Raw genomic sequence first — 17349 nt, 5'->3', positions numbered from 1 at the left:
CAGTTGAAAATTAGCTGGCTGGCTGACACTGGCACATTTACAGAAATGTTATTTAATGTGTGTAGTCATTTCTAAAATAAAGACTAAGAATTAAATTAGAATCGAATTATTCATTCCTAATTCTGCCTTCACTGTATATTGTGCTTGATGTGTCTGGTGCCCTTCTAATGCCATTCAGGGAAATGGCAGTATTGATTTGTGATTTATTTGTATGTTTCCAGAGGGTGGAGGACAAGTTTTCTGTGCCATTTAATTTCCATGTAGATTTGTATGAGTCTCCAGTTATCTGCTGCTGAGACAATCAAATGGATTTTTTTGGAAAATGGTCTAGTCCCATTTCAGAAGGTGGCATGCTGTTCTAGATAATTTAGCAAAAACTGTCTCAGTAGCCGGTGATAATTGGAGACTCATACAAAAGTGTAATGCATTTCCTGTTGAAACTAGCTGCTGAGCCAAACAAAGCTACTGGAAAATTAACACGTACAGAAAACATCTCCTTCACCCTCTTGAAACATGGGTCTACAGTTATAGAAGTAGTATTAAAAATTACGTCTAAAATTAGTCTAAATTTTATGTTGAAAAGACGTCCACAAACGACCACATTTGGACTATAATAGCCTTTACATGGAGGTCCCACAGACGTCAACGTTAGACGTGCGGTAGACGTCGAAAAAAGACGTCGCCTGCCGTTACAAAACAACCCCTTCAGTGGACCGAAATTGGACGTCCAAAAATGTCATAGAAAAGACATCACTCCGACGTCACATTGCGCAGTGGGAGTGTTTTTCCTAAAGGCCACCCCTTTAAGTCTCAACGCTTGACATAATACATTCAAGGTCATTTCACCTTCATTGTTACACATATACATCTGTTTATTAAACCCTGCTTTCATTACACTCTCATTTGTCATTTTCCTTCCGTGAAAGGAAAAGAACGGATTGAGAAGGTATGGCAACTGTAATACGTGTTCTCTACTTTGACACTTCGGCTTCAGAATATGGACGATTTTGCTCCACGCTGCAAACACTTCTCTGTACAAACAGGGCAGATGTTCATACGCTTTCGTCACATGTATTTGTAACAAATTCATCTCATCTCTCGTTCCAATAGTAGTTACCATTTGGATTGATCTGGTTTTGGTCTGGATTCAAAAACTTAGTTACAAGTTGTATCCTCGCTGCGTCTCTTTTACATCCCACATCTACAAGATTCAATCCACGCCATTTATCATCGTTCCATGCGCTATCGCGGTCGCTTTACTGTTCCACAGGAAATTATTTGTCAATTCAGTCAATTCTTTTTGCGCCCAGTTGGGCAGAGAACACGTAGACAACACACGTTGAATTTTAGAACAAGCCAACGCGTTTGTGACAATCACCTTACCTAACCTCTCGCTTTCCACATATTAAGCACTCTCTTTACTTTCACTATTGTTTCTTTCCATGTTTGTGCTTCTGCCTCTATTTCATCTTTACCCACATAGATCCCTAGTACCTTAAGTGCCCCCCCCCGTGTTTGAATCCCCATGTTTGGGACCCTACCGCACCTGTACCAAAAGACTGTACACTCCGACTTCCCCATATTGACCTCTGCTCCCAACGGCAGTTGATACACCCTCAAGTGGTCAAATACCAACTCCACGTACTGTTCTCTTTTGACAAAGATATTTATATCATCTGCATACTGTACAATTTTGCTCACTCTGTTAGATCCTATTTTAATCCTGACTATGTTCTCATCCTGCACTATCGACGCTGCCAGTGCTCCGCTACGATGCTATACAGCAGCGCCAAAAGCGGACACCCTTGTCTTATCAAGCTTTCAATCTTAAAATAATCTGTCAACATACCATTATATTTCATACAATAATCTAACCCAGCTGATAAAACTCTTTCCAAAACCAAATGTCTCTAGTGTCTTCAGCAGAAAGATGTGTTCTACCCTGTCGAACGTTTTTTTCAAATCCACTCCTATCCATATCCCGTCCTCCTTTGACATTGCTCTTACTGTATCTTTAACTGTCAATATGGAGTTCACTATATCTCGTCCTGGTATGCTATACTATATGTGTGTTATCGATTATGGTGCCTGCTATCTGTTTTACTCTGTTTGCTAGTATTTTTGTCAAAATCTTGTAATCTGTATTTAACAGACTAATTGGTCTATAATTCTCTAGGTCACATTTCTCCCCTTTGTTCTTACAGAAAATGTTCACCACCCTGTCCGAAAACGAGGTGGGTAGCACTTTCCTCTGAGCCATACACTCCAACAGTTTAAACAACATTGGTATTAGCAACTCTTTATAGTACTCTGATGTCAAACCTTCATGACCCGGGCTCTTGTTAGCATTGAGCCCTGCTATTCGATTTCTGCTGTTGTAAACAACATATCACACAATTCCCGGTCTTCTGCACTCAGCTTCCTTTTTATGATAGCTAATGCTCTATTAGTCGCCACACTTTCCACCCCCTGGCTCTGAAATAGAGTTTTATAATACAACACGGTCTCACGGCAAGGAATGACACTCCTGAATTACATGATCCACTTACATGTATGAAGTAAGAAAGTTGTAATATCATGGAGCAAACACTGAAATGAATATGTGCTTGTGTGACAGTATGTGCAAAACAATGTCTCAACCAGAGCAAGTGGTTGCAAACTTGCATGTTCATAAGCAACGAAGTACAGTTTCATGAAACATTTGATATTATGGTAACATACCATAGTCATTAAACAATACATTAAACACACTAAATACACTAATTTGACACCATGAACTACAGGCAATGGTGATCTCTCCACCAAAAACTGTCTGCTTTCAGGAAGAGGTCAACATCATTGTGGATGAGATGTATAGGCACATTACCTCAGTCGAAATGCAGCACCACAAGCTAACAGCAATGGTGGAGGTTCAGTGTAAGTAAATGTTTACTACTGGTAATTCCTACTATTTGTGTATCTCCAAATGTCACACAGCATATAAATGAAACCAGCACATTGAGCACTTTCAAAATACTTTAGCTATGTTAGGTCGATACTTTGTACGTGATGAATAGTCCTGACAGTCATATCTTGTCTTTTCAGGCAGAGAACCAAGTCTTCTCAGCATCTTGAAGAGGCGTATTCAAGAGCTGCAGGACAACATTGCCACAGCCAAAATGTCCTACAGTCCTGCTTTCCAGGGAGGCACAACTGTATTGGCGCAGCTGCTGCAGCAGGAGAGTGAAATGTCCAAAGAGGAAATGGAGCTGGAGTCCTCTGACGAGGATTTAATTGAGGACATTTAAAATGCCTTTTTGTGCACTCTGCCCCCATAACCACATATCAATGAGTCTCATGGTTTCACCTACACTCACAAGATTTGGTATGTGTGTGTAACTCCTGAAGACAAACTTTTATATGTACACAGCATTAGCCATGCCCAACAGAAAGTGCAGCAATTGGAATTTGTGTGTTGTGACACATCATGATCAATTTTGATGCACTTGTCCTAGATGATTGATCCTATTCTTGATTGATCCTATTCATGTCAGTTGTTGATATACATAATGTCAAGATGTCGTTAATATGAAATTGCAAAAACATTTTTGGATTTGTTGCAATGTGCTGAAAAAGCAATATGATAAATGTCAAAGTTGGTATACAAGATGTCAAGATGTTGATTTGAAATTGCTAAGATTTTTTTGTGTTTTAATGTTCTTAAATAGCGATATTTACATGAAACTTAAAAAAAATAATAATTGCCACATAAACAGGAAATGTGTCATAAATGTGTCAAATGTGTCATAAATTCACCATGCATTGCTTGACATGGATCATACATCACAGGTTATTAATTATAGTAATGATAATATTCACATGCCCAAAATTTATAGAATAATATATAAAACTATCATGTAATTTTTTTTTTAAAATAGCTGTTTTTGTATTTTGACTACATTTCCCATGATGTGTACTATTAATTTCAATGGTGCTTACAACAATGGCGCTGAAATTTGTAGTTCCCTGAGGCCTTTTATTTTTTTTGTACAAACGAATTAGGATTGAAAACAGTGCCACAGATGGAAAATGTGCACAGAAATAGTTAGAGCAAGTTACATGTGTCACGACAATGATATACAAATAAAAGAAGCATAATTCAACAAAATATCCAAAAACTTTCAGAGACCATCTGTAACAGGTGAGTTGATGCAAGAGTCAAAATTCAGAAAAACTTGTTTGTGTGTCTATAGTAACCGTATAGTGACAAGAATTAAGCCACATTTGCAATTTTTTTACTGTTTTTTTGCTTTTGTTGAACTTTTATGTACCATTTAAATTCTTCGTTTACAGTTTGATTAGGATTACAGTTTCTGGAGGGCCTGGCCCATGATCTTTGAACAGATATTTAATTGCTGTGACAGTTTTGCTTTCAAGGTTGTCCATGTGAACTGTTTTTGCAAGAAAATGCTAATATTTCTTATCTGGTCATGATGATTCTTCATGTCATGCTCATCAAATTGTACTACGGATCAGGATATATGCCCGTTTGAGAAAAAATGAAAATATTCAGAGGGTAAAATAAAATACCATATGTTGTTCAGTCTGATGCAAGAGAACATCTGAGTAATTTTTACTGCCCCCAGATCACAAGTTATCTCAGTAGCGCCCCCCAAAGGTGTAAAAATGTCACTTTTTGAATGTCTTTTAATTCCAGAACCACTAATTATATCTGTCTGAAATTTGGTATGTTAATTACTTAAGATATGGGTTATAAATTATGTTTCTGTCATTGGTCCACCTCATGTGCACACATGGGTAAATAACATGTATTTAAAAAATAATGACAACATTGCAAGCTTTTGACTTCATATCAAAGCAGGTGATTAATGTTAGTAATATAATCATGTTTCTCATGTTATATATAAAATTATAATATTATAAAAAAATTTATATATTATGTTAAAATTATGTAATTTAAAATTGTACCATTGATTTCAATGGTGCTTAAAACAATGGTGCTGAAATTTGTAGTTCCCTGAGGCATTTTTTTCTTTTTTTTTTACAACTGATTTACAAAGGATTGAAAATGTGCACAGAAATAGTTAGAGCAAGTACTTACATGTGTCACGACAATGATATACAACTAAAAGAAGCATAATTCGACGAAATATACAAAAACTGTGTGCTTTGTCCCATGTTGCAAGGCAACGCCCTTTACCAGCTGGGTGGAATACAAACGTGAGCAGAGCCTCGTCTGTAAAGTGGACGAGAGCAGGCAGCAGCAGCCAGGGGTGGTGACAAAAATCTGCTCTCAAGTCGGACAGTTTCCTGCTGATTCCAGCAGCCTTCAGGCTGAACAGAAAGTCACAGAAACACTGTGGTCCGTTCGGGTCCGATTCCGATTTAATCAAATGTAATCAGACCCATATATCAGCTCCTACACAGTCTCCAGTTGTTTTTATTCTGACAGAGTAGCTCTACATGTGATCTGTTGCTGATTATAATTACCAACAGACTGTAGATGATCTGTAATCTGAACAGATTTAGTCTCTCTGACTTCTAAACATCACTATCAGCCACACGTGTTCTGTACAGAATCAGCCTTTAAATCAGACAAATAACAGTTGAAATCCCTCCAATTTAAAATCAATAAAAAGTTTATATAAAACGTTGATTCTGAATCAATCAGGTGTTAGATCAGATGAGAGGCCGGTGTTTCCCAGCATGCCCTCGGTCTGCCTGGGTCTTGCAGTCGGTGAAATACATCCATGGTGGGAAAAAGCAACTGCGCTGCCTGCTCTCATGCTGCGTTCATGCCACCTGGGAATAACAGGGACCGCCCCCGTGGTTACGTTGTTTTTCCGACTGCCAGCGTTCACATTGTCGGGATGTGTGTTCTTCTTCCGTTATATTGGCGTTTAACAACTTGTTGCATGACTGCTACCAACGGTTGGCCGCAGCCTAGAGCATCAGGTGGGTGAAAAAACATGGAGGCCACAATAACAAAAGATCTGCTGAGCATAGAAACAGCACATGGACAGGTGTTTGTGTTATCTGCAGGACAACTGTTGAGACCTTTAACTCACTCACGAAAAAAGGATAAAGAAAAAAAAAGAGAAGCAAATGGGTCTGATGTGTTCAGTTACAACGGGAACGAGTGATTTCTTTAACTTTCTTATATGCTCAGATATGTTACGTTATGTGCGCATGCGCAGCTTCATTAGAAACTTTAATTATGGCACCTGGTAATCATTGCACCCAGACCATCATCAGGAGCATCATGTAACTGCTAACTACTCATGCAGTCTAGTAATAATGTCTAAGTCACTTATATGTTTGAGCACTGAACGTTTACGTCACTGTGTCGGTGTTAGTTGGCCGAGAGTAACTTGGAGCTCGCATGCTGCGTAGCATTAGGCTATCATTAGCCATTTGCGTTGTGCTGATTGTTCGGAGCACTCTGCTGGCGCTAGGTATTCTGGATGATGCAGTCAATGTTGTTTTAAGCCAGATTTACCACATTTTGATGGTGTTGCAGGCTTCTTTGATTTCATTATTTACATGATCATTATTATATTATTTGAATAATATATTTACATGGTATACTTGAATAATATATTGTCATTATTTGTTTGTCGTATTTCAGGTTTATGAACTGTGGTCATTTCATTCAAAATAAACTTAAGGACAAACATGAGTCATGACATTGTGTGCTTCCTGGTAAGCCTTTTTGGAGGGCTAAATAATGGAAAATTCCATACAACAATGAAAGGGAAAGGACACGGATAAGCTGTTGTTTTTTTATATATGTGCTTATTTCTGAATAATTTGAAACATGTTATGTCTGTGTATGTTTCTTGGCAGAGGCATTTGTCCACAATAAACAGTTTATTGTCATTGAAATATGTTCAGTGAACCAAAGTCGCCTCCATCAAACGTCAGTTGTCAACAACGCGTCACCAACTGGGAAACTCTGTCAGCTAAATCTAGCCCCAGTTTCCCACCTCTGATTCTGACAGGAAGTGACGTGAAAGGTGACGTTTTCACTCGGAAAAATGTTTTTCCGATGTCCATGAACGCAGCATCAGACCTGTGGCCGCCTTGATCTCGTGAGGTTATCGTTGCCCACGTGTGCATGATGTCAGAGCAAGTCGGGATCAAGCAAGTCGGAAAGGACAAGCATTTGATTATGTAAAGCAACCATCCTACATAATACATAATTTATTCCAGATACACTAATGGAGCAGTATTGCATCTAAAGCCTGGTTCACATAGGACGATTTTAAAATTGTCGGCCGATTTTCCAATCCTGAGAGACCCCACACACGGTGATAAAAAATCACAGGTCTAACAGTTTTGGTGGTACAGTGTGTGGTGCGCAGCACACGGCAAAATCAACACATCACACACCAACCGATTTGACTGCCGAGCATTCCCAGGTCAGACGGGAAATCTCGCAAAATCCCTCGAGATCAAACGTGACTTCAGAAGTAAACAATCATGGCGGATGCAGTGGCGATAGTTTGTAGTTTGTTTTTAACCGAAAAAAAACGTTATCAAAAGAAAAGGCGATGGTCAAAGAAGTGGAGACAACGCGAGCATGGACTATACTCAGATACATCATGGAGGTGAGTTGTTGTTTTTTCTCATAGAAATGTTGTTACGTACTACACAGATTAATTTTAGATTAAAACCAGACCCAGGCTCTTGGTAGGTGGTGTCTGACGGTGCCGGTTGGGGATATGATGAACAGTCCAGCAACCATTTTCCTGGATTTTGTCTGATTCGACACGATATGAATATGATATTTTACATATAATCTTTTGCATTTTCATGCATTGGTAATTTCTTGGAATTGCATTTCTAGTTATACTTATCGCTTTTATCTAAAGCAACTTACATATGTCAATTATTACAAGGGGCAGTCTCCCCAGATCAACTAGAAGTTAAGTGTCCTGCTCAAAGGCACAATGGTGGCAACCGGGAATTTTCTGGCTAATGAATGCTAGCATAGTTCCTTAGCCACTAAGCTACCCCACTTTAACTGAAATAACAGCCTATTTACTGTTAATGCACTTTCATTTACCTCAGATACCAACCTTTTAATGTCTTTCACGAAGGACATTGCCATCAAAAATTTCTGAAATAAATATAATACTTGAGTGAGTATGTATCCTACTGGAAAGCAAAAGAATTAAACAGCAGAAAATAAATATGTATGTCCTACGAAGTATTATGCTACAATGTACATTTCAACAGATACACTGTTCTATTTAGTTAACATATTTTCAATACATTCCATACCATTACTTTTTCTGGTGACAGTGGCTGGCAGGGTGGGAGTGGGAAGGGTAGGAGGACTAGGGTGGGAGTGGGGAGGGTAGGAGTAGGTAGGGTGGGAGGGGGGAGGGTAGGTAGGGTGGGAGTGGGAAGGGTAAAGGTAGGCAGATTGGAAGTGGTGAGGGTTAGTAAGGCGGGAGTGGTGAGGGGAGATAGGTTGAGGGCAGAGGAAGGCAGGGTGAGAGTAGAAATTGTAGGGGGAGGCAGGGTGGTGATGGTTGGGGGAATCAGGGTGGGAGTCATGAGGGTTGGTGGAGGTAGGGTGAGGGTAGTGAGGTGGGGGGGAGCCAGGGTGGGAGTGCTGGGGTAAGGTGTAAGATGGGTGGATGCAGCAGGCTTAGGCACTATGGAATAAATATAAAATGTAAGTAATCACAGTCTCTTCATTACTGTTATGAAGGGTTATAGTTGAGAAATGTCATGTCACAAATATAAAAACTGTTGACATAAAAATATGCATTACATTCAATATGCATTGTATTCACAGACATAATGAGGCTAGTGTGGGACAGACAAAACAATATTATGCACATGATAATGCCTTTATAATGTCACAGAAATTAGAATATCTCCTTACACACAGTATTGAAATATATTTCAATACATTGAATCATAAACCCTGCATCGTGTTATGTATCATATCACAACAAAGCCCTTTTCTGGTTAGGGAATCAGACTTGTGATCAAAGGGTGGCTGACTGGTAGGAAAGGGTGTGGGTGGGGGAGACTCACCCATGTCCTAACCCTCTCTCTTTGCTGTAGCTTTATGTTATTATATGTAGTAACCATTTTTGAAAAAACAATTAAATAAAAAAGAGGTCGTTGGTTCCACTGATTTTAGAACAGCTAAGGGGAACAGCTTTGCATTGTGCCTAAGAACGGCCTTAGTTAATTGGAACCTGTGGCCTATCTTGCTTAAATAAACACTACAAATATTATATGCAAATATGTAACTTTATATGTAAATTTACTCTGTCAATAAACCATCCCTATAAAATGCTTTTAATCCTTCAACAGATGTAGATTAAACAAAAAAAAAGATAAATAATATTTAAATTTGTAGGCCTTGTGAAACATGTGACAGAATGTACTGTTGTTATGTGGTTCAATAAAGTTCAATAAAGTATGAGAAACTGATTATTTTAGTTTAAGTATGCTTACAGTTGAGGAAGGCCTCGAAGACCCCTTTAATTGTGGCAAATGCCTTCATCGTCTCCCTGGATGGCTGCTCTTCCAGGTGGAGCAGCTGGGCCTGCTTCGCCACCAGGAGCCCCACTGCTTTCAATTTATGTAACTGTAACAAAACTAGAACAAAACATCACATGGTTTTTGTTTGCATATACACAGATACCTGAATGAAGAATTAACTAGAAAATAAATTAATGTAACATGCTTACATCAATAAAGGCACTATCCAGTGCCTTTACGGCATTGAACTTTGTTTGTGTTTTTTCTTAATTTTTTTTTAACTTGTTCATTTTAATTGCCTTGTATGGCTGCTCCCTTCCACAAAGGTGGCACTTGGCGTGGCAGGAGATCCAGGACTTTTTAGTTGATCCAGGCATCTTTATGTAGGACACAGATGGGACAGAGATGGGGTGAGAGGTTTGAATGGAGAAGGATAAAGTAGAGAAAAAAGAGGGTAAGTGAGGTAGCGTGAAAACTGACGTGACTTCTGCACAAACACATTTCAACACAATGTCCACGGTAGAGTTTAGAATGTTCACAATCATGTTTTCAAACACATATTGTTTGGATACTGTATATAAACAAAGCCTATAAATAAAATGTCTGATTTACATATCGCTTTTCACCCCAACTCAATATCTCAGACACTATGTCTCATCCTCCTTTTCACAGATACACAGGTACACAAGTATACAGACACAATCACAGAGACAGCCACAACAGTTTTGAAATATAACAAACAGCAATCTTATGTAGATAAATTTTATATAGGCCTAGTATTCCTATGGGAATTTCTTCAAAAAGAAAATCTGTTTAAATCTCAACAAGTCTATGGGCCCTATTTCAGGATCTAAATCAGGGGTGTCAAACTCATTTTCTCTAGGGGCCGCACTAGGAAAAGAGGATCACTCCAACGGCCAGATATGTAGTTTATTGACGTGCTTTTGTTAATGCATGTCCCTTTTTTTTACATTTTGGTAGCTTTTTCCCTCATTTTTGTTCCGACGTTTTTGTGGCTTATTCAGACATTTGTCACCTTTCCGGACATGTTTGGTGACATGAAGCCCTACAAAAGTCATCAAAAGAGTCTCAGAGTCGGCAAATCTGTCATGTTCTGCTTTGAATGTCAGGTAATTACAGTTTAAAAAAACACTTTCCTGTGTTCTTGGTTTGGCGCACAACTAGGCAAGCCAAAATGTATTGTGAACCCAAACTGATATACTGGCCGGATCTAAATCTACAAAGGGCCGTGGGCCTTGAGTTTGACACGTGATCTAAATAGACTGAAACTAGCACACTTCCGTTCAACCTGGCGCTGCAACACACATGGTATACGATAGGGCCCTATAGCTCCAAGGCCGGCTACACACTGCCTGCGTGGCGTGAGCGTGGCGTTTCTGTTGTGTGTCAGTTGCATGGCGGCTCTGTGGATTTTTTTATGTCTTTGCACACCAGAAACGTATCTGACGCGGTGCTGCTGCTAGCCTTGTCTGTACACATGTATGTTTTCCATTGATGAAATGCAATAGTAATACTTCATGTTAAAAAAAATATAAATATAAATATATATATATATATATATATATATACTGATTTGATTACAGCAAAGACGTCAGCAGTATTGACAGCAAAATAGGCTACAGAATATTTCGTTCTGTATTGACAGGTGCAATATTTGAAAATTGATAATTATTTTTTTTATTACATTTATATATTGCATTTATATCAAAACAGAGACTTTTAAACATCAAAATATAATTTATTAAATGTATTTGTGTCAAAATGACATATAAACATCTTTTCGTATTCTTTGTTGCCTTGAAACGCTTCCAACACGTGTGCGTGTCGAATGAAAAATAGGTGTCGTCGTATTTCTAGCATGTTCGGCGCTGCTCGAGCCAAACACGCAGGCACGTGGCATGAGCGTGCACACTGCCTGCGTGACATGCACGTTTCAGGAAATGCATGCATGCTAGAAATAGGACCGACGCCTATTTTTCACGTGACATGAGTATATTGGAGGCATTTCCATTCAAAAGACACAGGGAAAAGAAGCTTTAATTAACACACTGGCCGCAGCAGCGGCGCATCAGAGACATGTCTGGTATGAATGCACATATAAAACACAACGCAGTAGCCACATAACACAGATAGAATACACATGCCACGCTTGCGGTGTGATTAGGCCCTAACATCTTGTGTCCCCCTCCTTATCTCACGGACAAACATGCACACACACAAACACATTACTACTATCAACCATAATGTTTACATTGCATTTACATTATATTGCAACATCTTGAAATCTGTACAAAAGGTAACGTTAGGTTACATTTGGGTGAAAAAATATCTAAAATACACATTTCTTTCATGTTGAAAACCCCATAGGAATATGTCAGAGAAAAAGCATCAGTGTGTGTGTGTGTGTGTGTGTGTGTGTGTGTTAACAGTTAAAATACATATAAACTCAAGAACAGAGGTCATAAATTAATCTGAATGCATGCATTCCTATAAAGCTCATGATTTAATCTTGCTTAGCCTCACAGGGATCACTGTGCCGTGGACGGCACACTTCAGCTCAAAATAGACGCTGCATAAACTTCATTATAACTTTGAAGCATTAAATCTTCAAAATATACGGCCATGCAGCACATCGGTTGAAAGCTTAGACTCTCAGGATTCCATTAAGCCCACACATAAAGCATAAGATGATTTTATAGCAGTTAGAAAACTGTAATCTAGTTGCGCTAACACTGAAAAGGACAGCGCCGATATGCTTACATACCTTCACATTCTTCCCTTTATCCACTTCGATGAAACTGTCCAAACATTTTTTTTTTCATAAATAATGTGCCATCAAGTTAGGTTGTGCCGTGGTTAGAACCTTTATAGTCTGTGCGTAACACGTGCGCCCTCGCAGAAAACATCTTTCTAGTTGGATGACGCACATGTTAGCGACAGAGAGCGACTTTGGTGAGTTACTTGATAACTTTTACAAACTTTTGCTAAGTTATGTAAACATGTTCGGGGGAAAGGAGTGGTTTACGGCGGAGGACGCAGCTGCTATATAACGACCAGATGAAGATATTGCTTCCTCTTCCGAAAGCAAAGTCTCTGTGGACTCTGAAGCTGAGGAGGATTTTCTCGATGGAAGGGACCCTGATCATGAACTGTGAGAACATACATTATGTATTGATTATTTTATCACAAAGTATTTATTACAGACATTATTTGAGAAGTTATTGTGTGAGGACCGATGTCGCTCTGGGTTTGTAACCAAGGGGGAGGGGTGCTGCTGCTGAAGCGGCGATCGTGTGTGTGTGTGTGTGTGTGTGTGTGTGTGTGTGTGTGTGTGTGTGTGTGTCGTAGCATAGCATGTATATGATTTGGGGAATATATGAGATTCAATAAATTACTTATTCTGGTGGGGATGGGATGTTATTATGTGTGTATGAGGTGTAAGATGAGCTAATCATTGCATTTCTGTGTTTCAGAGAGCCAGAGACATCTGACTCTGATTGGCAGTGTTAAAGATAAAAAAGTTAAAACCATGCTTATGTTTTAGTACTATATACTTTTAGGTAAAAAATTTAACTTAAAAATGTAAACTGTTGTGTGACTGAGTGAAGGAATGTTTCAATACTGATTAAGCCTAATCAGCATTTCTCTGCCTCACCCCAAACTCAAGCTTCTAAAGAATTAATTAGGTCTGTTATTTAGCATGAAAGTAGATGCTGTAGAAGACTCATTGTCCTCACAGAAAAGGTAACTGTTGCTTCTGCCTTTTGGGGAGCCACTCCCTGCGGGGCCAGACTTGATTAGAACAAAGGAAATGCAAACTCGGTAAACTTGAATAGAATCGGCACTACCATGTTAAACGACCTTTGTCTGTGACCTGGAGTAAACCGGAAATTCAGAGGTGTGTCCTTAACCTGAGAGACAGGAATATGATTCGGAAACAGAGATGATTTCAGGGCTTCAACTGTGACCCCGCAAGGGGAAGCATGTTGTAGTCCGCTGTTTACAGTGTATTGTTTTGTCATGTCGCATTCTATCACATTTTCTCATTGTTTTCACCCTTAGACATTGCCTGAAATGAAAACACCAATATGACTTTTTGCAAGGCAGTGTGTCGGCTTGTCACAGCCATTTTATTCACAGGTGAAAGCAGCCTCCAGATTCCTGCTGATGGAGACTGTCATACAGCCAGATGACTTTAGCTGTTCAAGGGGTCCAGGTCCAGGTGGACAGATTCATACTAGGTGCTAGAAACCAATAAGGAAACTCCAAGGCACTCTCTTTTAGAATAATACAAAGCCTTTATTTATGGCTTAGTCATCATAAATCTTCAAGTACTCCGACGCGTTTCGGCATACAAGCCTTCGTCAGGGAGTCAATCAATTTCCAAAACAGGTCCTTCTTATAAGCTTTCAAACAGACCAATCACAAAACACAACCAATGAAAAGCCTCCATTTTGGTAAAGGAAGGTTCAGAGTTGTAGGATTATAGAAAGACCACTAGATAAACCCTAACCCCTTGGTCTTAAATAGACCAGTGTATTTAACTACAAACCAAGGTTACATTCAAAACATGTACAGCACAAATAGAAAGAGAAATAGAAATGGACCCAATTGAAAAATAAACAATATGGTTTTAGAGAAAAACACTGAGATCAAGTTCTTCATTTAGGCCTGGATAACTAGTACCCTGCAGTTTATCAATCCAGAAACTTTCTCTCTGGTTTAGTTGTTTTTGTCTGTCCCCTTTCCTCAGTGACAATGGAATTTTATCAATTCCACAGATCTGTACGGTCGATGGATCACTATTATGGTGTTCCCTGTAGTGCCTCGCCATAGGATAGTTCATGTTGCCCGTGCGAATTGCATATTTATGTTCTGCCAAACGGTCCTGTAAACGCCTCTTAGTCCTTCCTATATAGAACACTTTACATTCAGGGCATTCCAGTCTGTATATAACAAATACCGTTTTACAGCTTATGAAGTGGTTGATAGTAAACTGTTTTAGGGATATAGTATCAACAAAGGTTTTAGACTGTAATACATTTGTACAATGATTACAGTGTTGACATTTATATGACCCTTTGGGTTTAGATCCCAACCAAGTTTGTTGGCCTTCTGGTTTCAAATGGCTGCGGACCAGTTTGTCTCGAATTGTAGGACATCTCCTGAAAGTGACCAAAGGTGGCTCAGGAAACAACTGGCCAAGCACCTCATCACTTTCAATAATACCCCAATTTTTTCTTATAATTCTCTTAATCTGGTCTGCCTCTGTACTATTTCAATCAGGAGAGACTTCGTTTGCAGATATGCAAAAATATTTATTGTACAACTGTATGATATTGAATGTACAAAGTCTTTTGGAGATTGGACTCCATCGAATTAATCTTCTTAAAGGGGTAGGGAATAGGAACATAACCCCCGATGGAGTCCAGACACTGGTGGCGGCGGTGAAGAGACCAGAGACTGGAACGAAGAGACAACGGAGCGGTCAGCTGGGAGAAACACAACTACCGGAGGAGGCAGGGGAGGAGGAGGGACGAGCGCTTTGCCTGAAACGACAGCTGACAGCACAAGGAGAGAACAGATTTAAAGCAGAGTTGTAAGGCTGTGATTGGCCCTTGAATCTCGTGCTCGATTCTGATTGGTTTAACTGACACGTCACTTCTTGAACAGCTAATTTGATTTAAGAATGGAGTAGTGACTGGGGTAATGACGTCTTCCTGAAAGAATTTGCGCTGAGCTTCATTTCAATCAGGAGAGACTTCGTTTGCAGATATGAAAAAATATTTATTGTACAACTGTATGATATTGAATGTACAAAGTATTTTGGAGGTTGGACTCCATCGAATTAATCTTCTTAAAGGGGTAGGGAATAGGAACATAACCCCAAAACGTGGCGCGGAATTATAGATTATAGATATAACACATTTAATATGTAGACTGTAACATGCATTCTTAACGGTAGAGGCTACATACAAACTAGCATATACACATTAAGGCTTACCTCTTGCAGCACGGATCTGAAAATAAAAATATCGGTTAAGTGATACACCCCAAAACGGAAGCAAATAATTCCCGCAGCACAGACGCAGAACACAGAAAGGCAAACACGGAGGCATGACAAGCGGCAATTCGGGCCGGCATCGGCAATTTAAGGCGGCGCTCGGCAACACCAGCCGGCATTGGCAAGACGGGGCCGGCAACGGCAACACCCGGCGACAACACAGCACTTCCATGGATCTGGAAGTAGAAAACTAATGCAACGATCCATCCCTTATACAGCAGGCAAAATACATCGGGAAGTCGGTCACCGGCAACACCAGCCCGGCATCGACCGCGCGCCCAGCCGGCATCGGCCCGGCAAAACAGGCAGCGCCGCGCCAACGGCATCGGCCGCACCAGCCGGCATCGGCAAGTCATGCCCGGCATTGGCAACACCAGCCAGCATCGGCAAGACAGACCGGCGGCCGCGTCAGCCGGCATCTGCCGGCCCAGCAGGCATTGGCCGCACCAGCAACTCAGCCCGGCATCGCATCGCAAGCGTCAAACCCGGCATCGGCAAGACAGGCCGCCGTTCGGCAAATCAGGCTGGCATAACACCGCACCTCCATGGATCTGGAAGTAGAAAACGAACGCAATGATCCAGCCCTAAAACAGCAGGCAAAATACAACTTGGAAGTCAGTCATCGGCAAGACAGGCCGGCATCGGCAGCACCAGCCGGCATCGGCAACACCAGCCGGCATCGGCCGCACCAGCCGGTATCGGCCGCACCAGCCGGCATCGGCCACTCAAGCGGACATTGACCGCACCAGCCACATCGGTCGCACCAGCCGGCATCGGCCGCACCAGCCGGCATCGGCAATCCAGGCCGGCATCGGCAATCCAGGCCGGCATCGGCAATTCAGGCCGGCATAACACCGCACCTCCATGGATCTGGAAGTAGAAAACAAACGCAATGATCCAGCCCTAAAACAGCAGGCAAAATACATCTTGGAAGGCAGTCATCGGCAAGACAGGCCGGCAACGGCCGCACCAGCCGGCATCGGCAATTCAGGCCGGCATCGGCAACACCAGCCGGCAACGGCCGCACCAGCCGGCATCGGCAATTCAGGCCGGCAACGGCAAGACAGAACGGCATCGGCCGCACCAGCCGGCATCGGCAACACCAGCCGGCAACGGCCGCACCAGCCGGCATCGGCCGCACCAGCCGGCATCGGCAAGTCATGCCGGCATTGGCAACACCAGCCAGCATCGGCAAGACAGACCGGCATCGGCCGCATCAGCCGGCATCTGCCGGCCCAGCAGGCATTGGCCGCACCAGCAACTCAGCCGGCATCACATGCGGCAAATCGGGCCGGCATCGGCAAGACAGGCCGGCATCGGCAAATCAGGCTGGCATAACACCGCACCTCCATGGATCTGGAAGTAGAAAACGAACGCAATGATCCAGCCCTAAAACAGCAGGCAAAATACAACTTGGAAGTCAGTCATCGGCAAGACAGGCCGGCATCGGCAGCACCAGCCGGCATCGGCAACACCAGCCGGCATCGGCAACACCAGCCGGCATCGGCCGCACCAGCCGGTATCGGCCGCACCAGCCGGCATCGGCCACTCAAGCGGACATTGACCGCACCAGCCACATCGGTCGCACCAGCCGGCATCGGCCGCACCAGCCGGCATCGGCAATCCAGGCCGGCATCGGCAATCCAGGCCGGCATCGGCAATTCAGGCCGGCATAACACCGCACCTCCATGGATCTGGAAGTAGAAAACAAACGCAATGATCCAGCCCTAAAACAGCAGGCAAAATACATCTTG

The sequence above is a fragment of the Perca fluviatilis genome, chromosome 20 (genome assembly GCF_010015445.1).
Source record: "Perca fluviatilis chromosome 20, GENO_Pfluv_1.0, whole genome shotgun sequence".
NCBI lineage: Eukaryota > Metazoa > Chordata > Actinopteri > Perciformes > Percidae > Perca > Perca fluviatilis.
Note: the sequence above shows the minus strand (reverse complement) of the source record.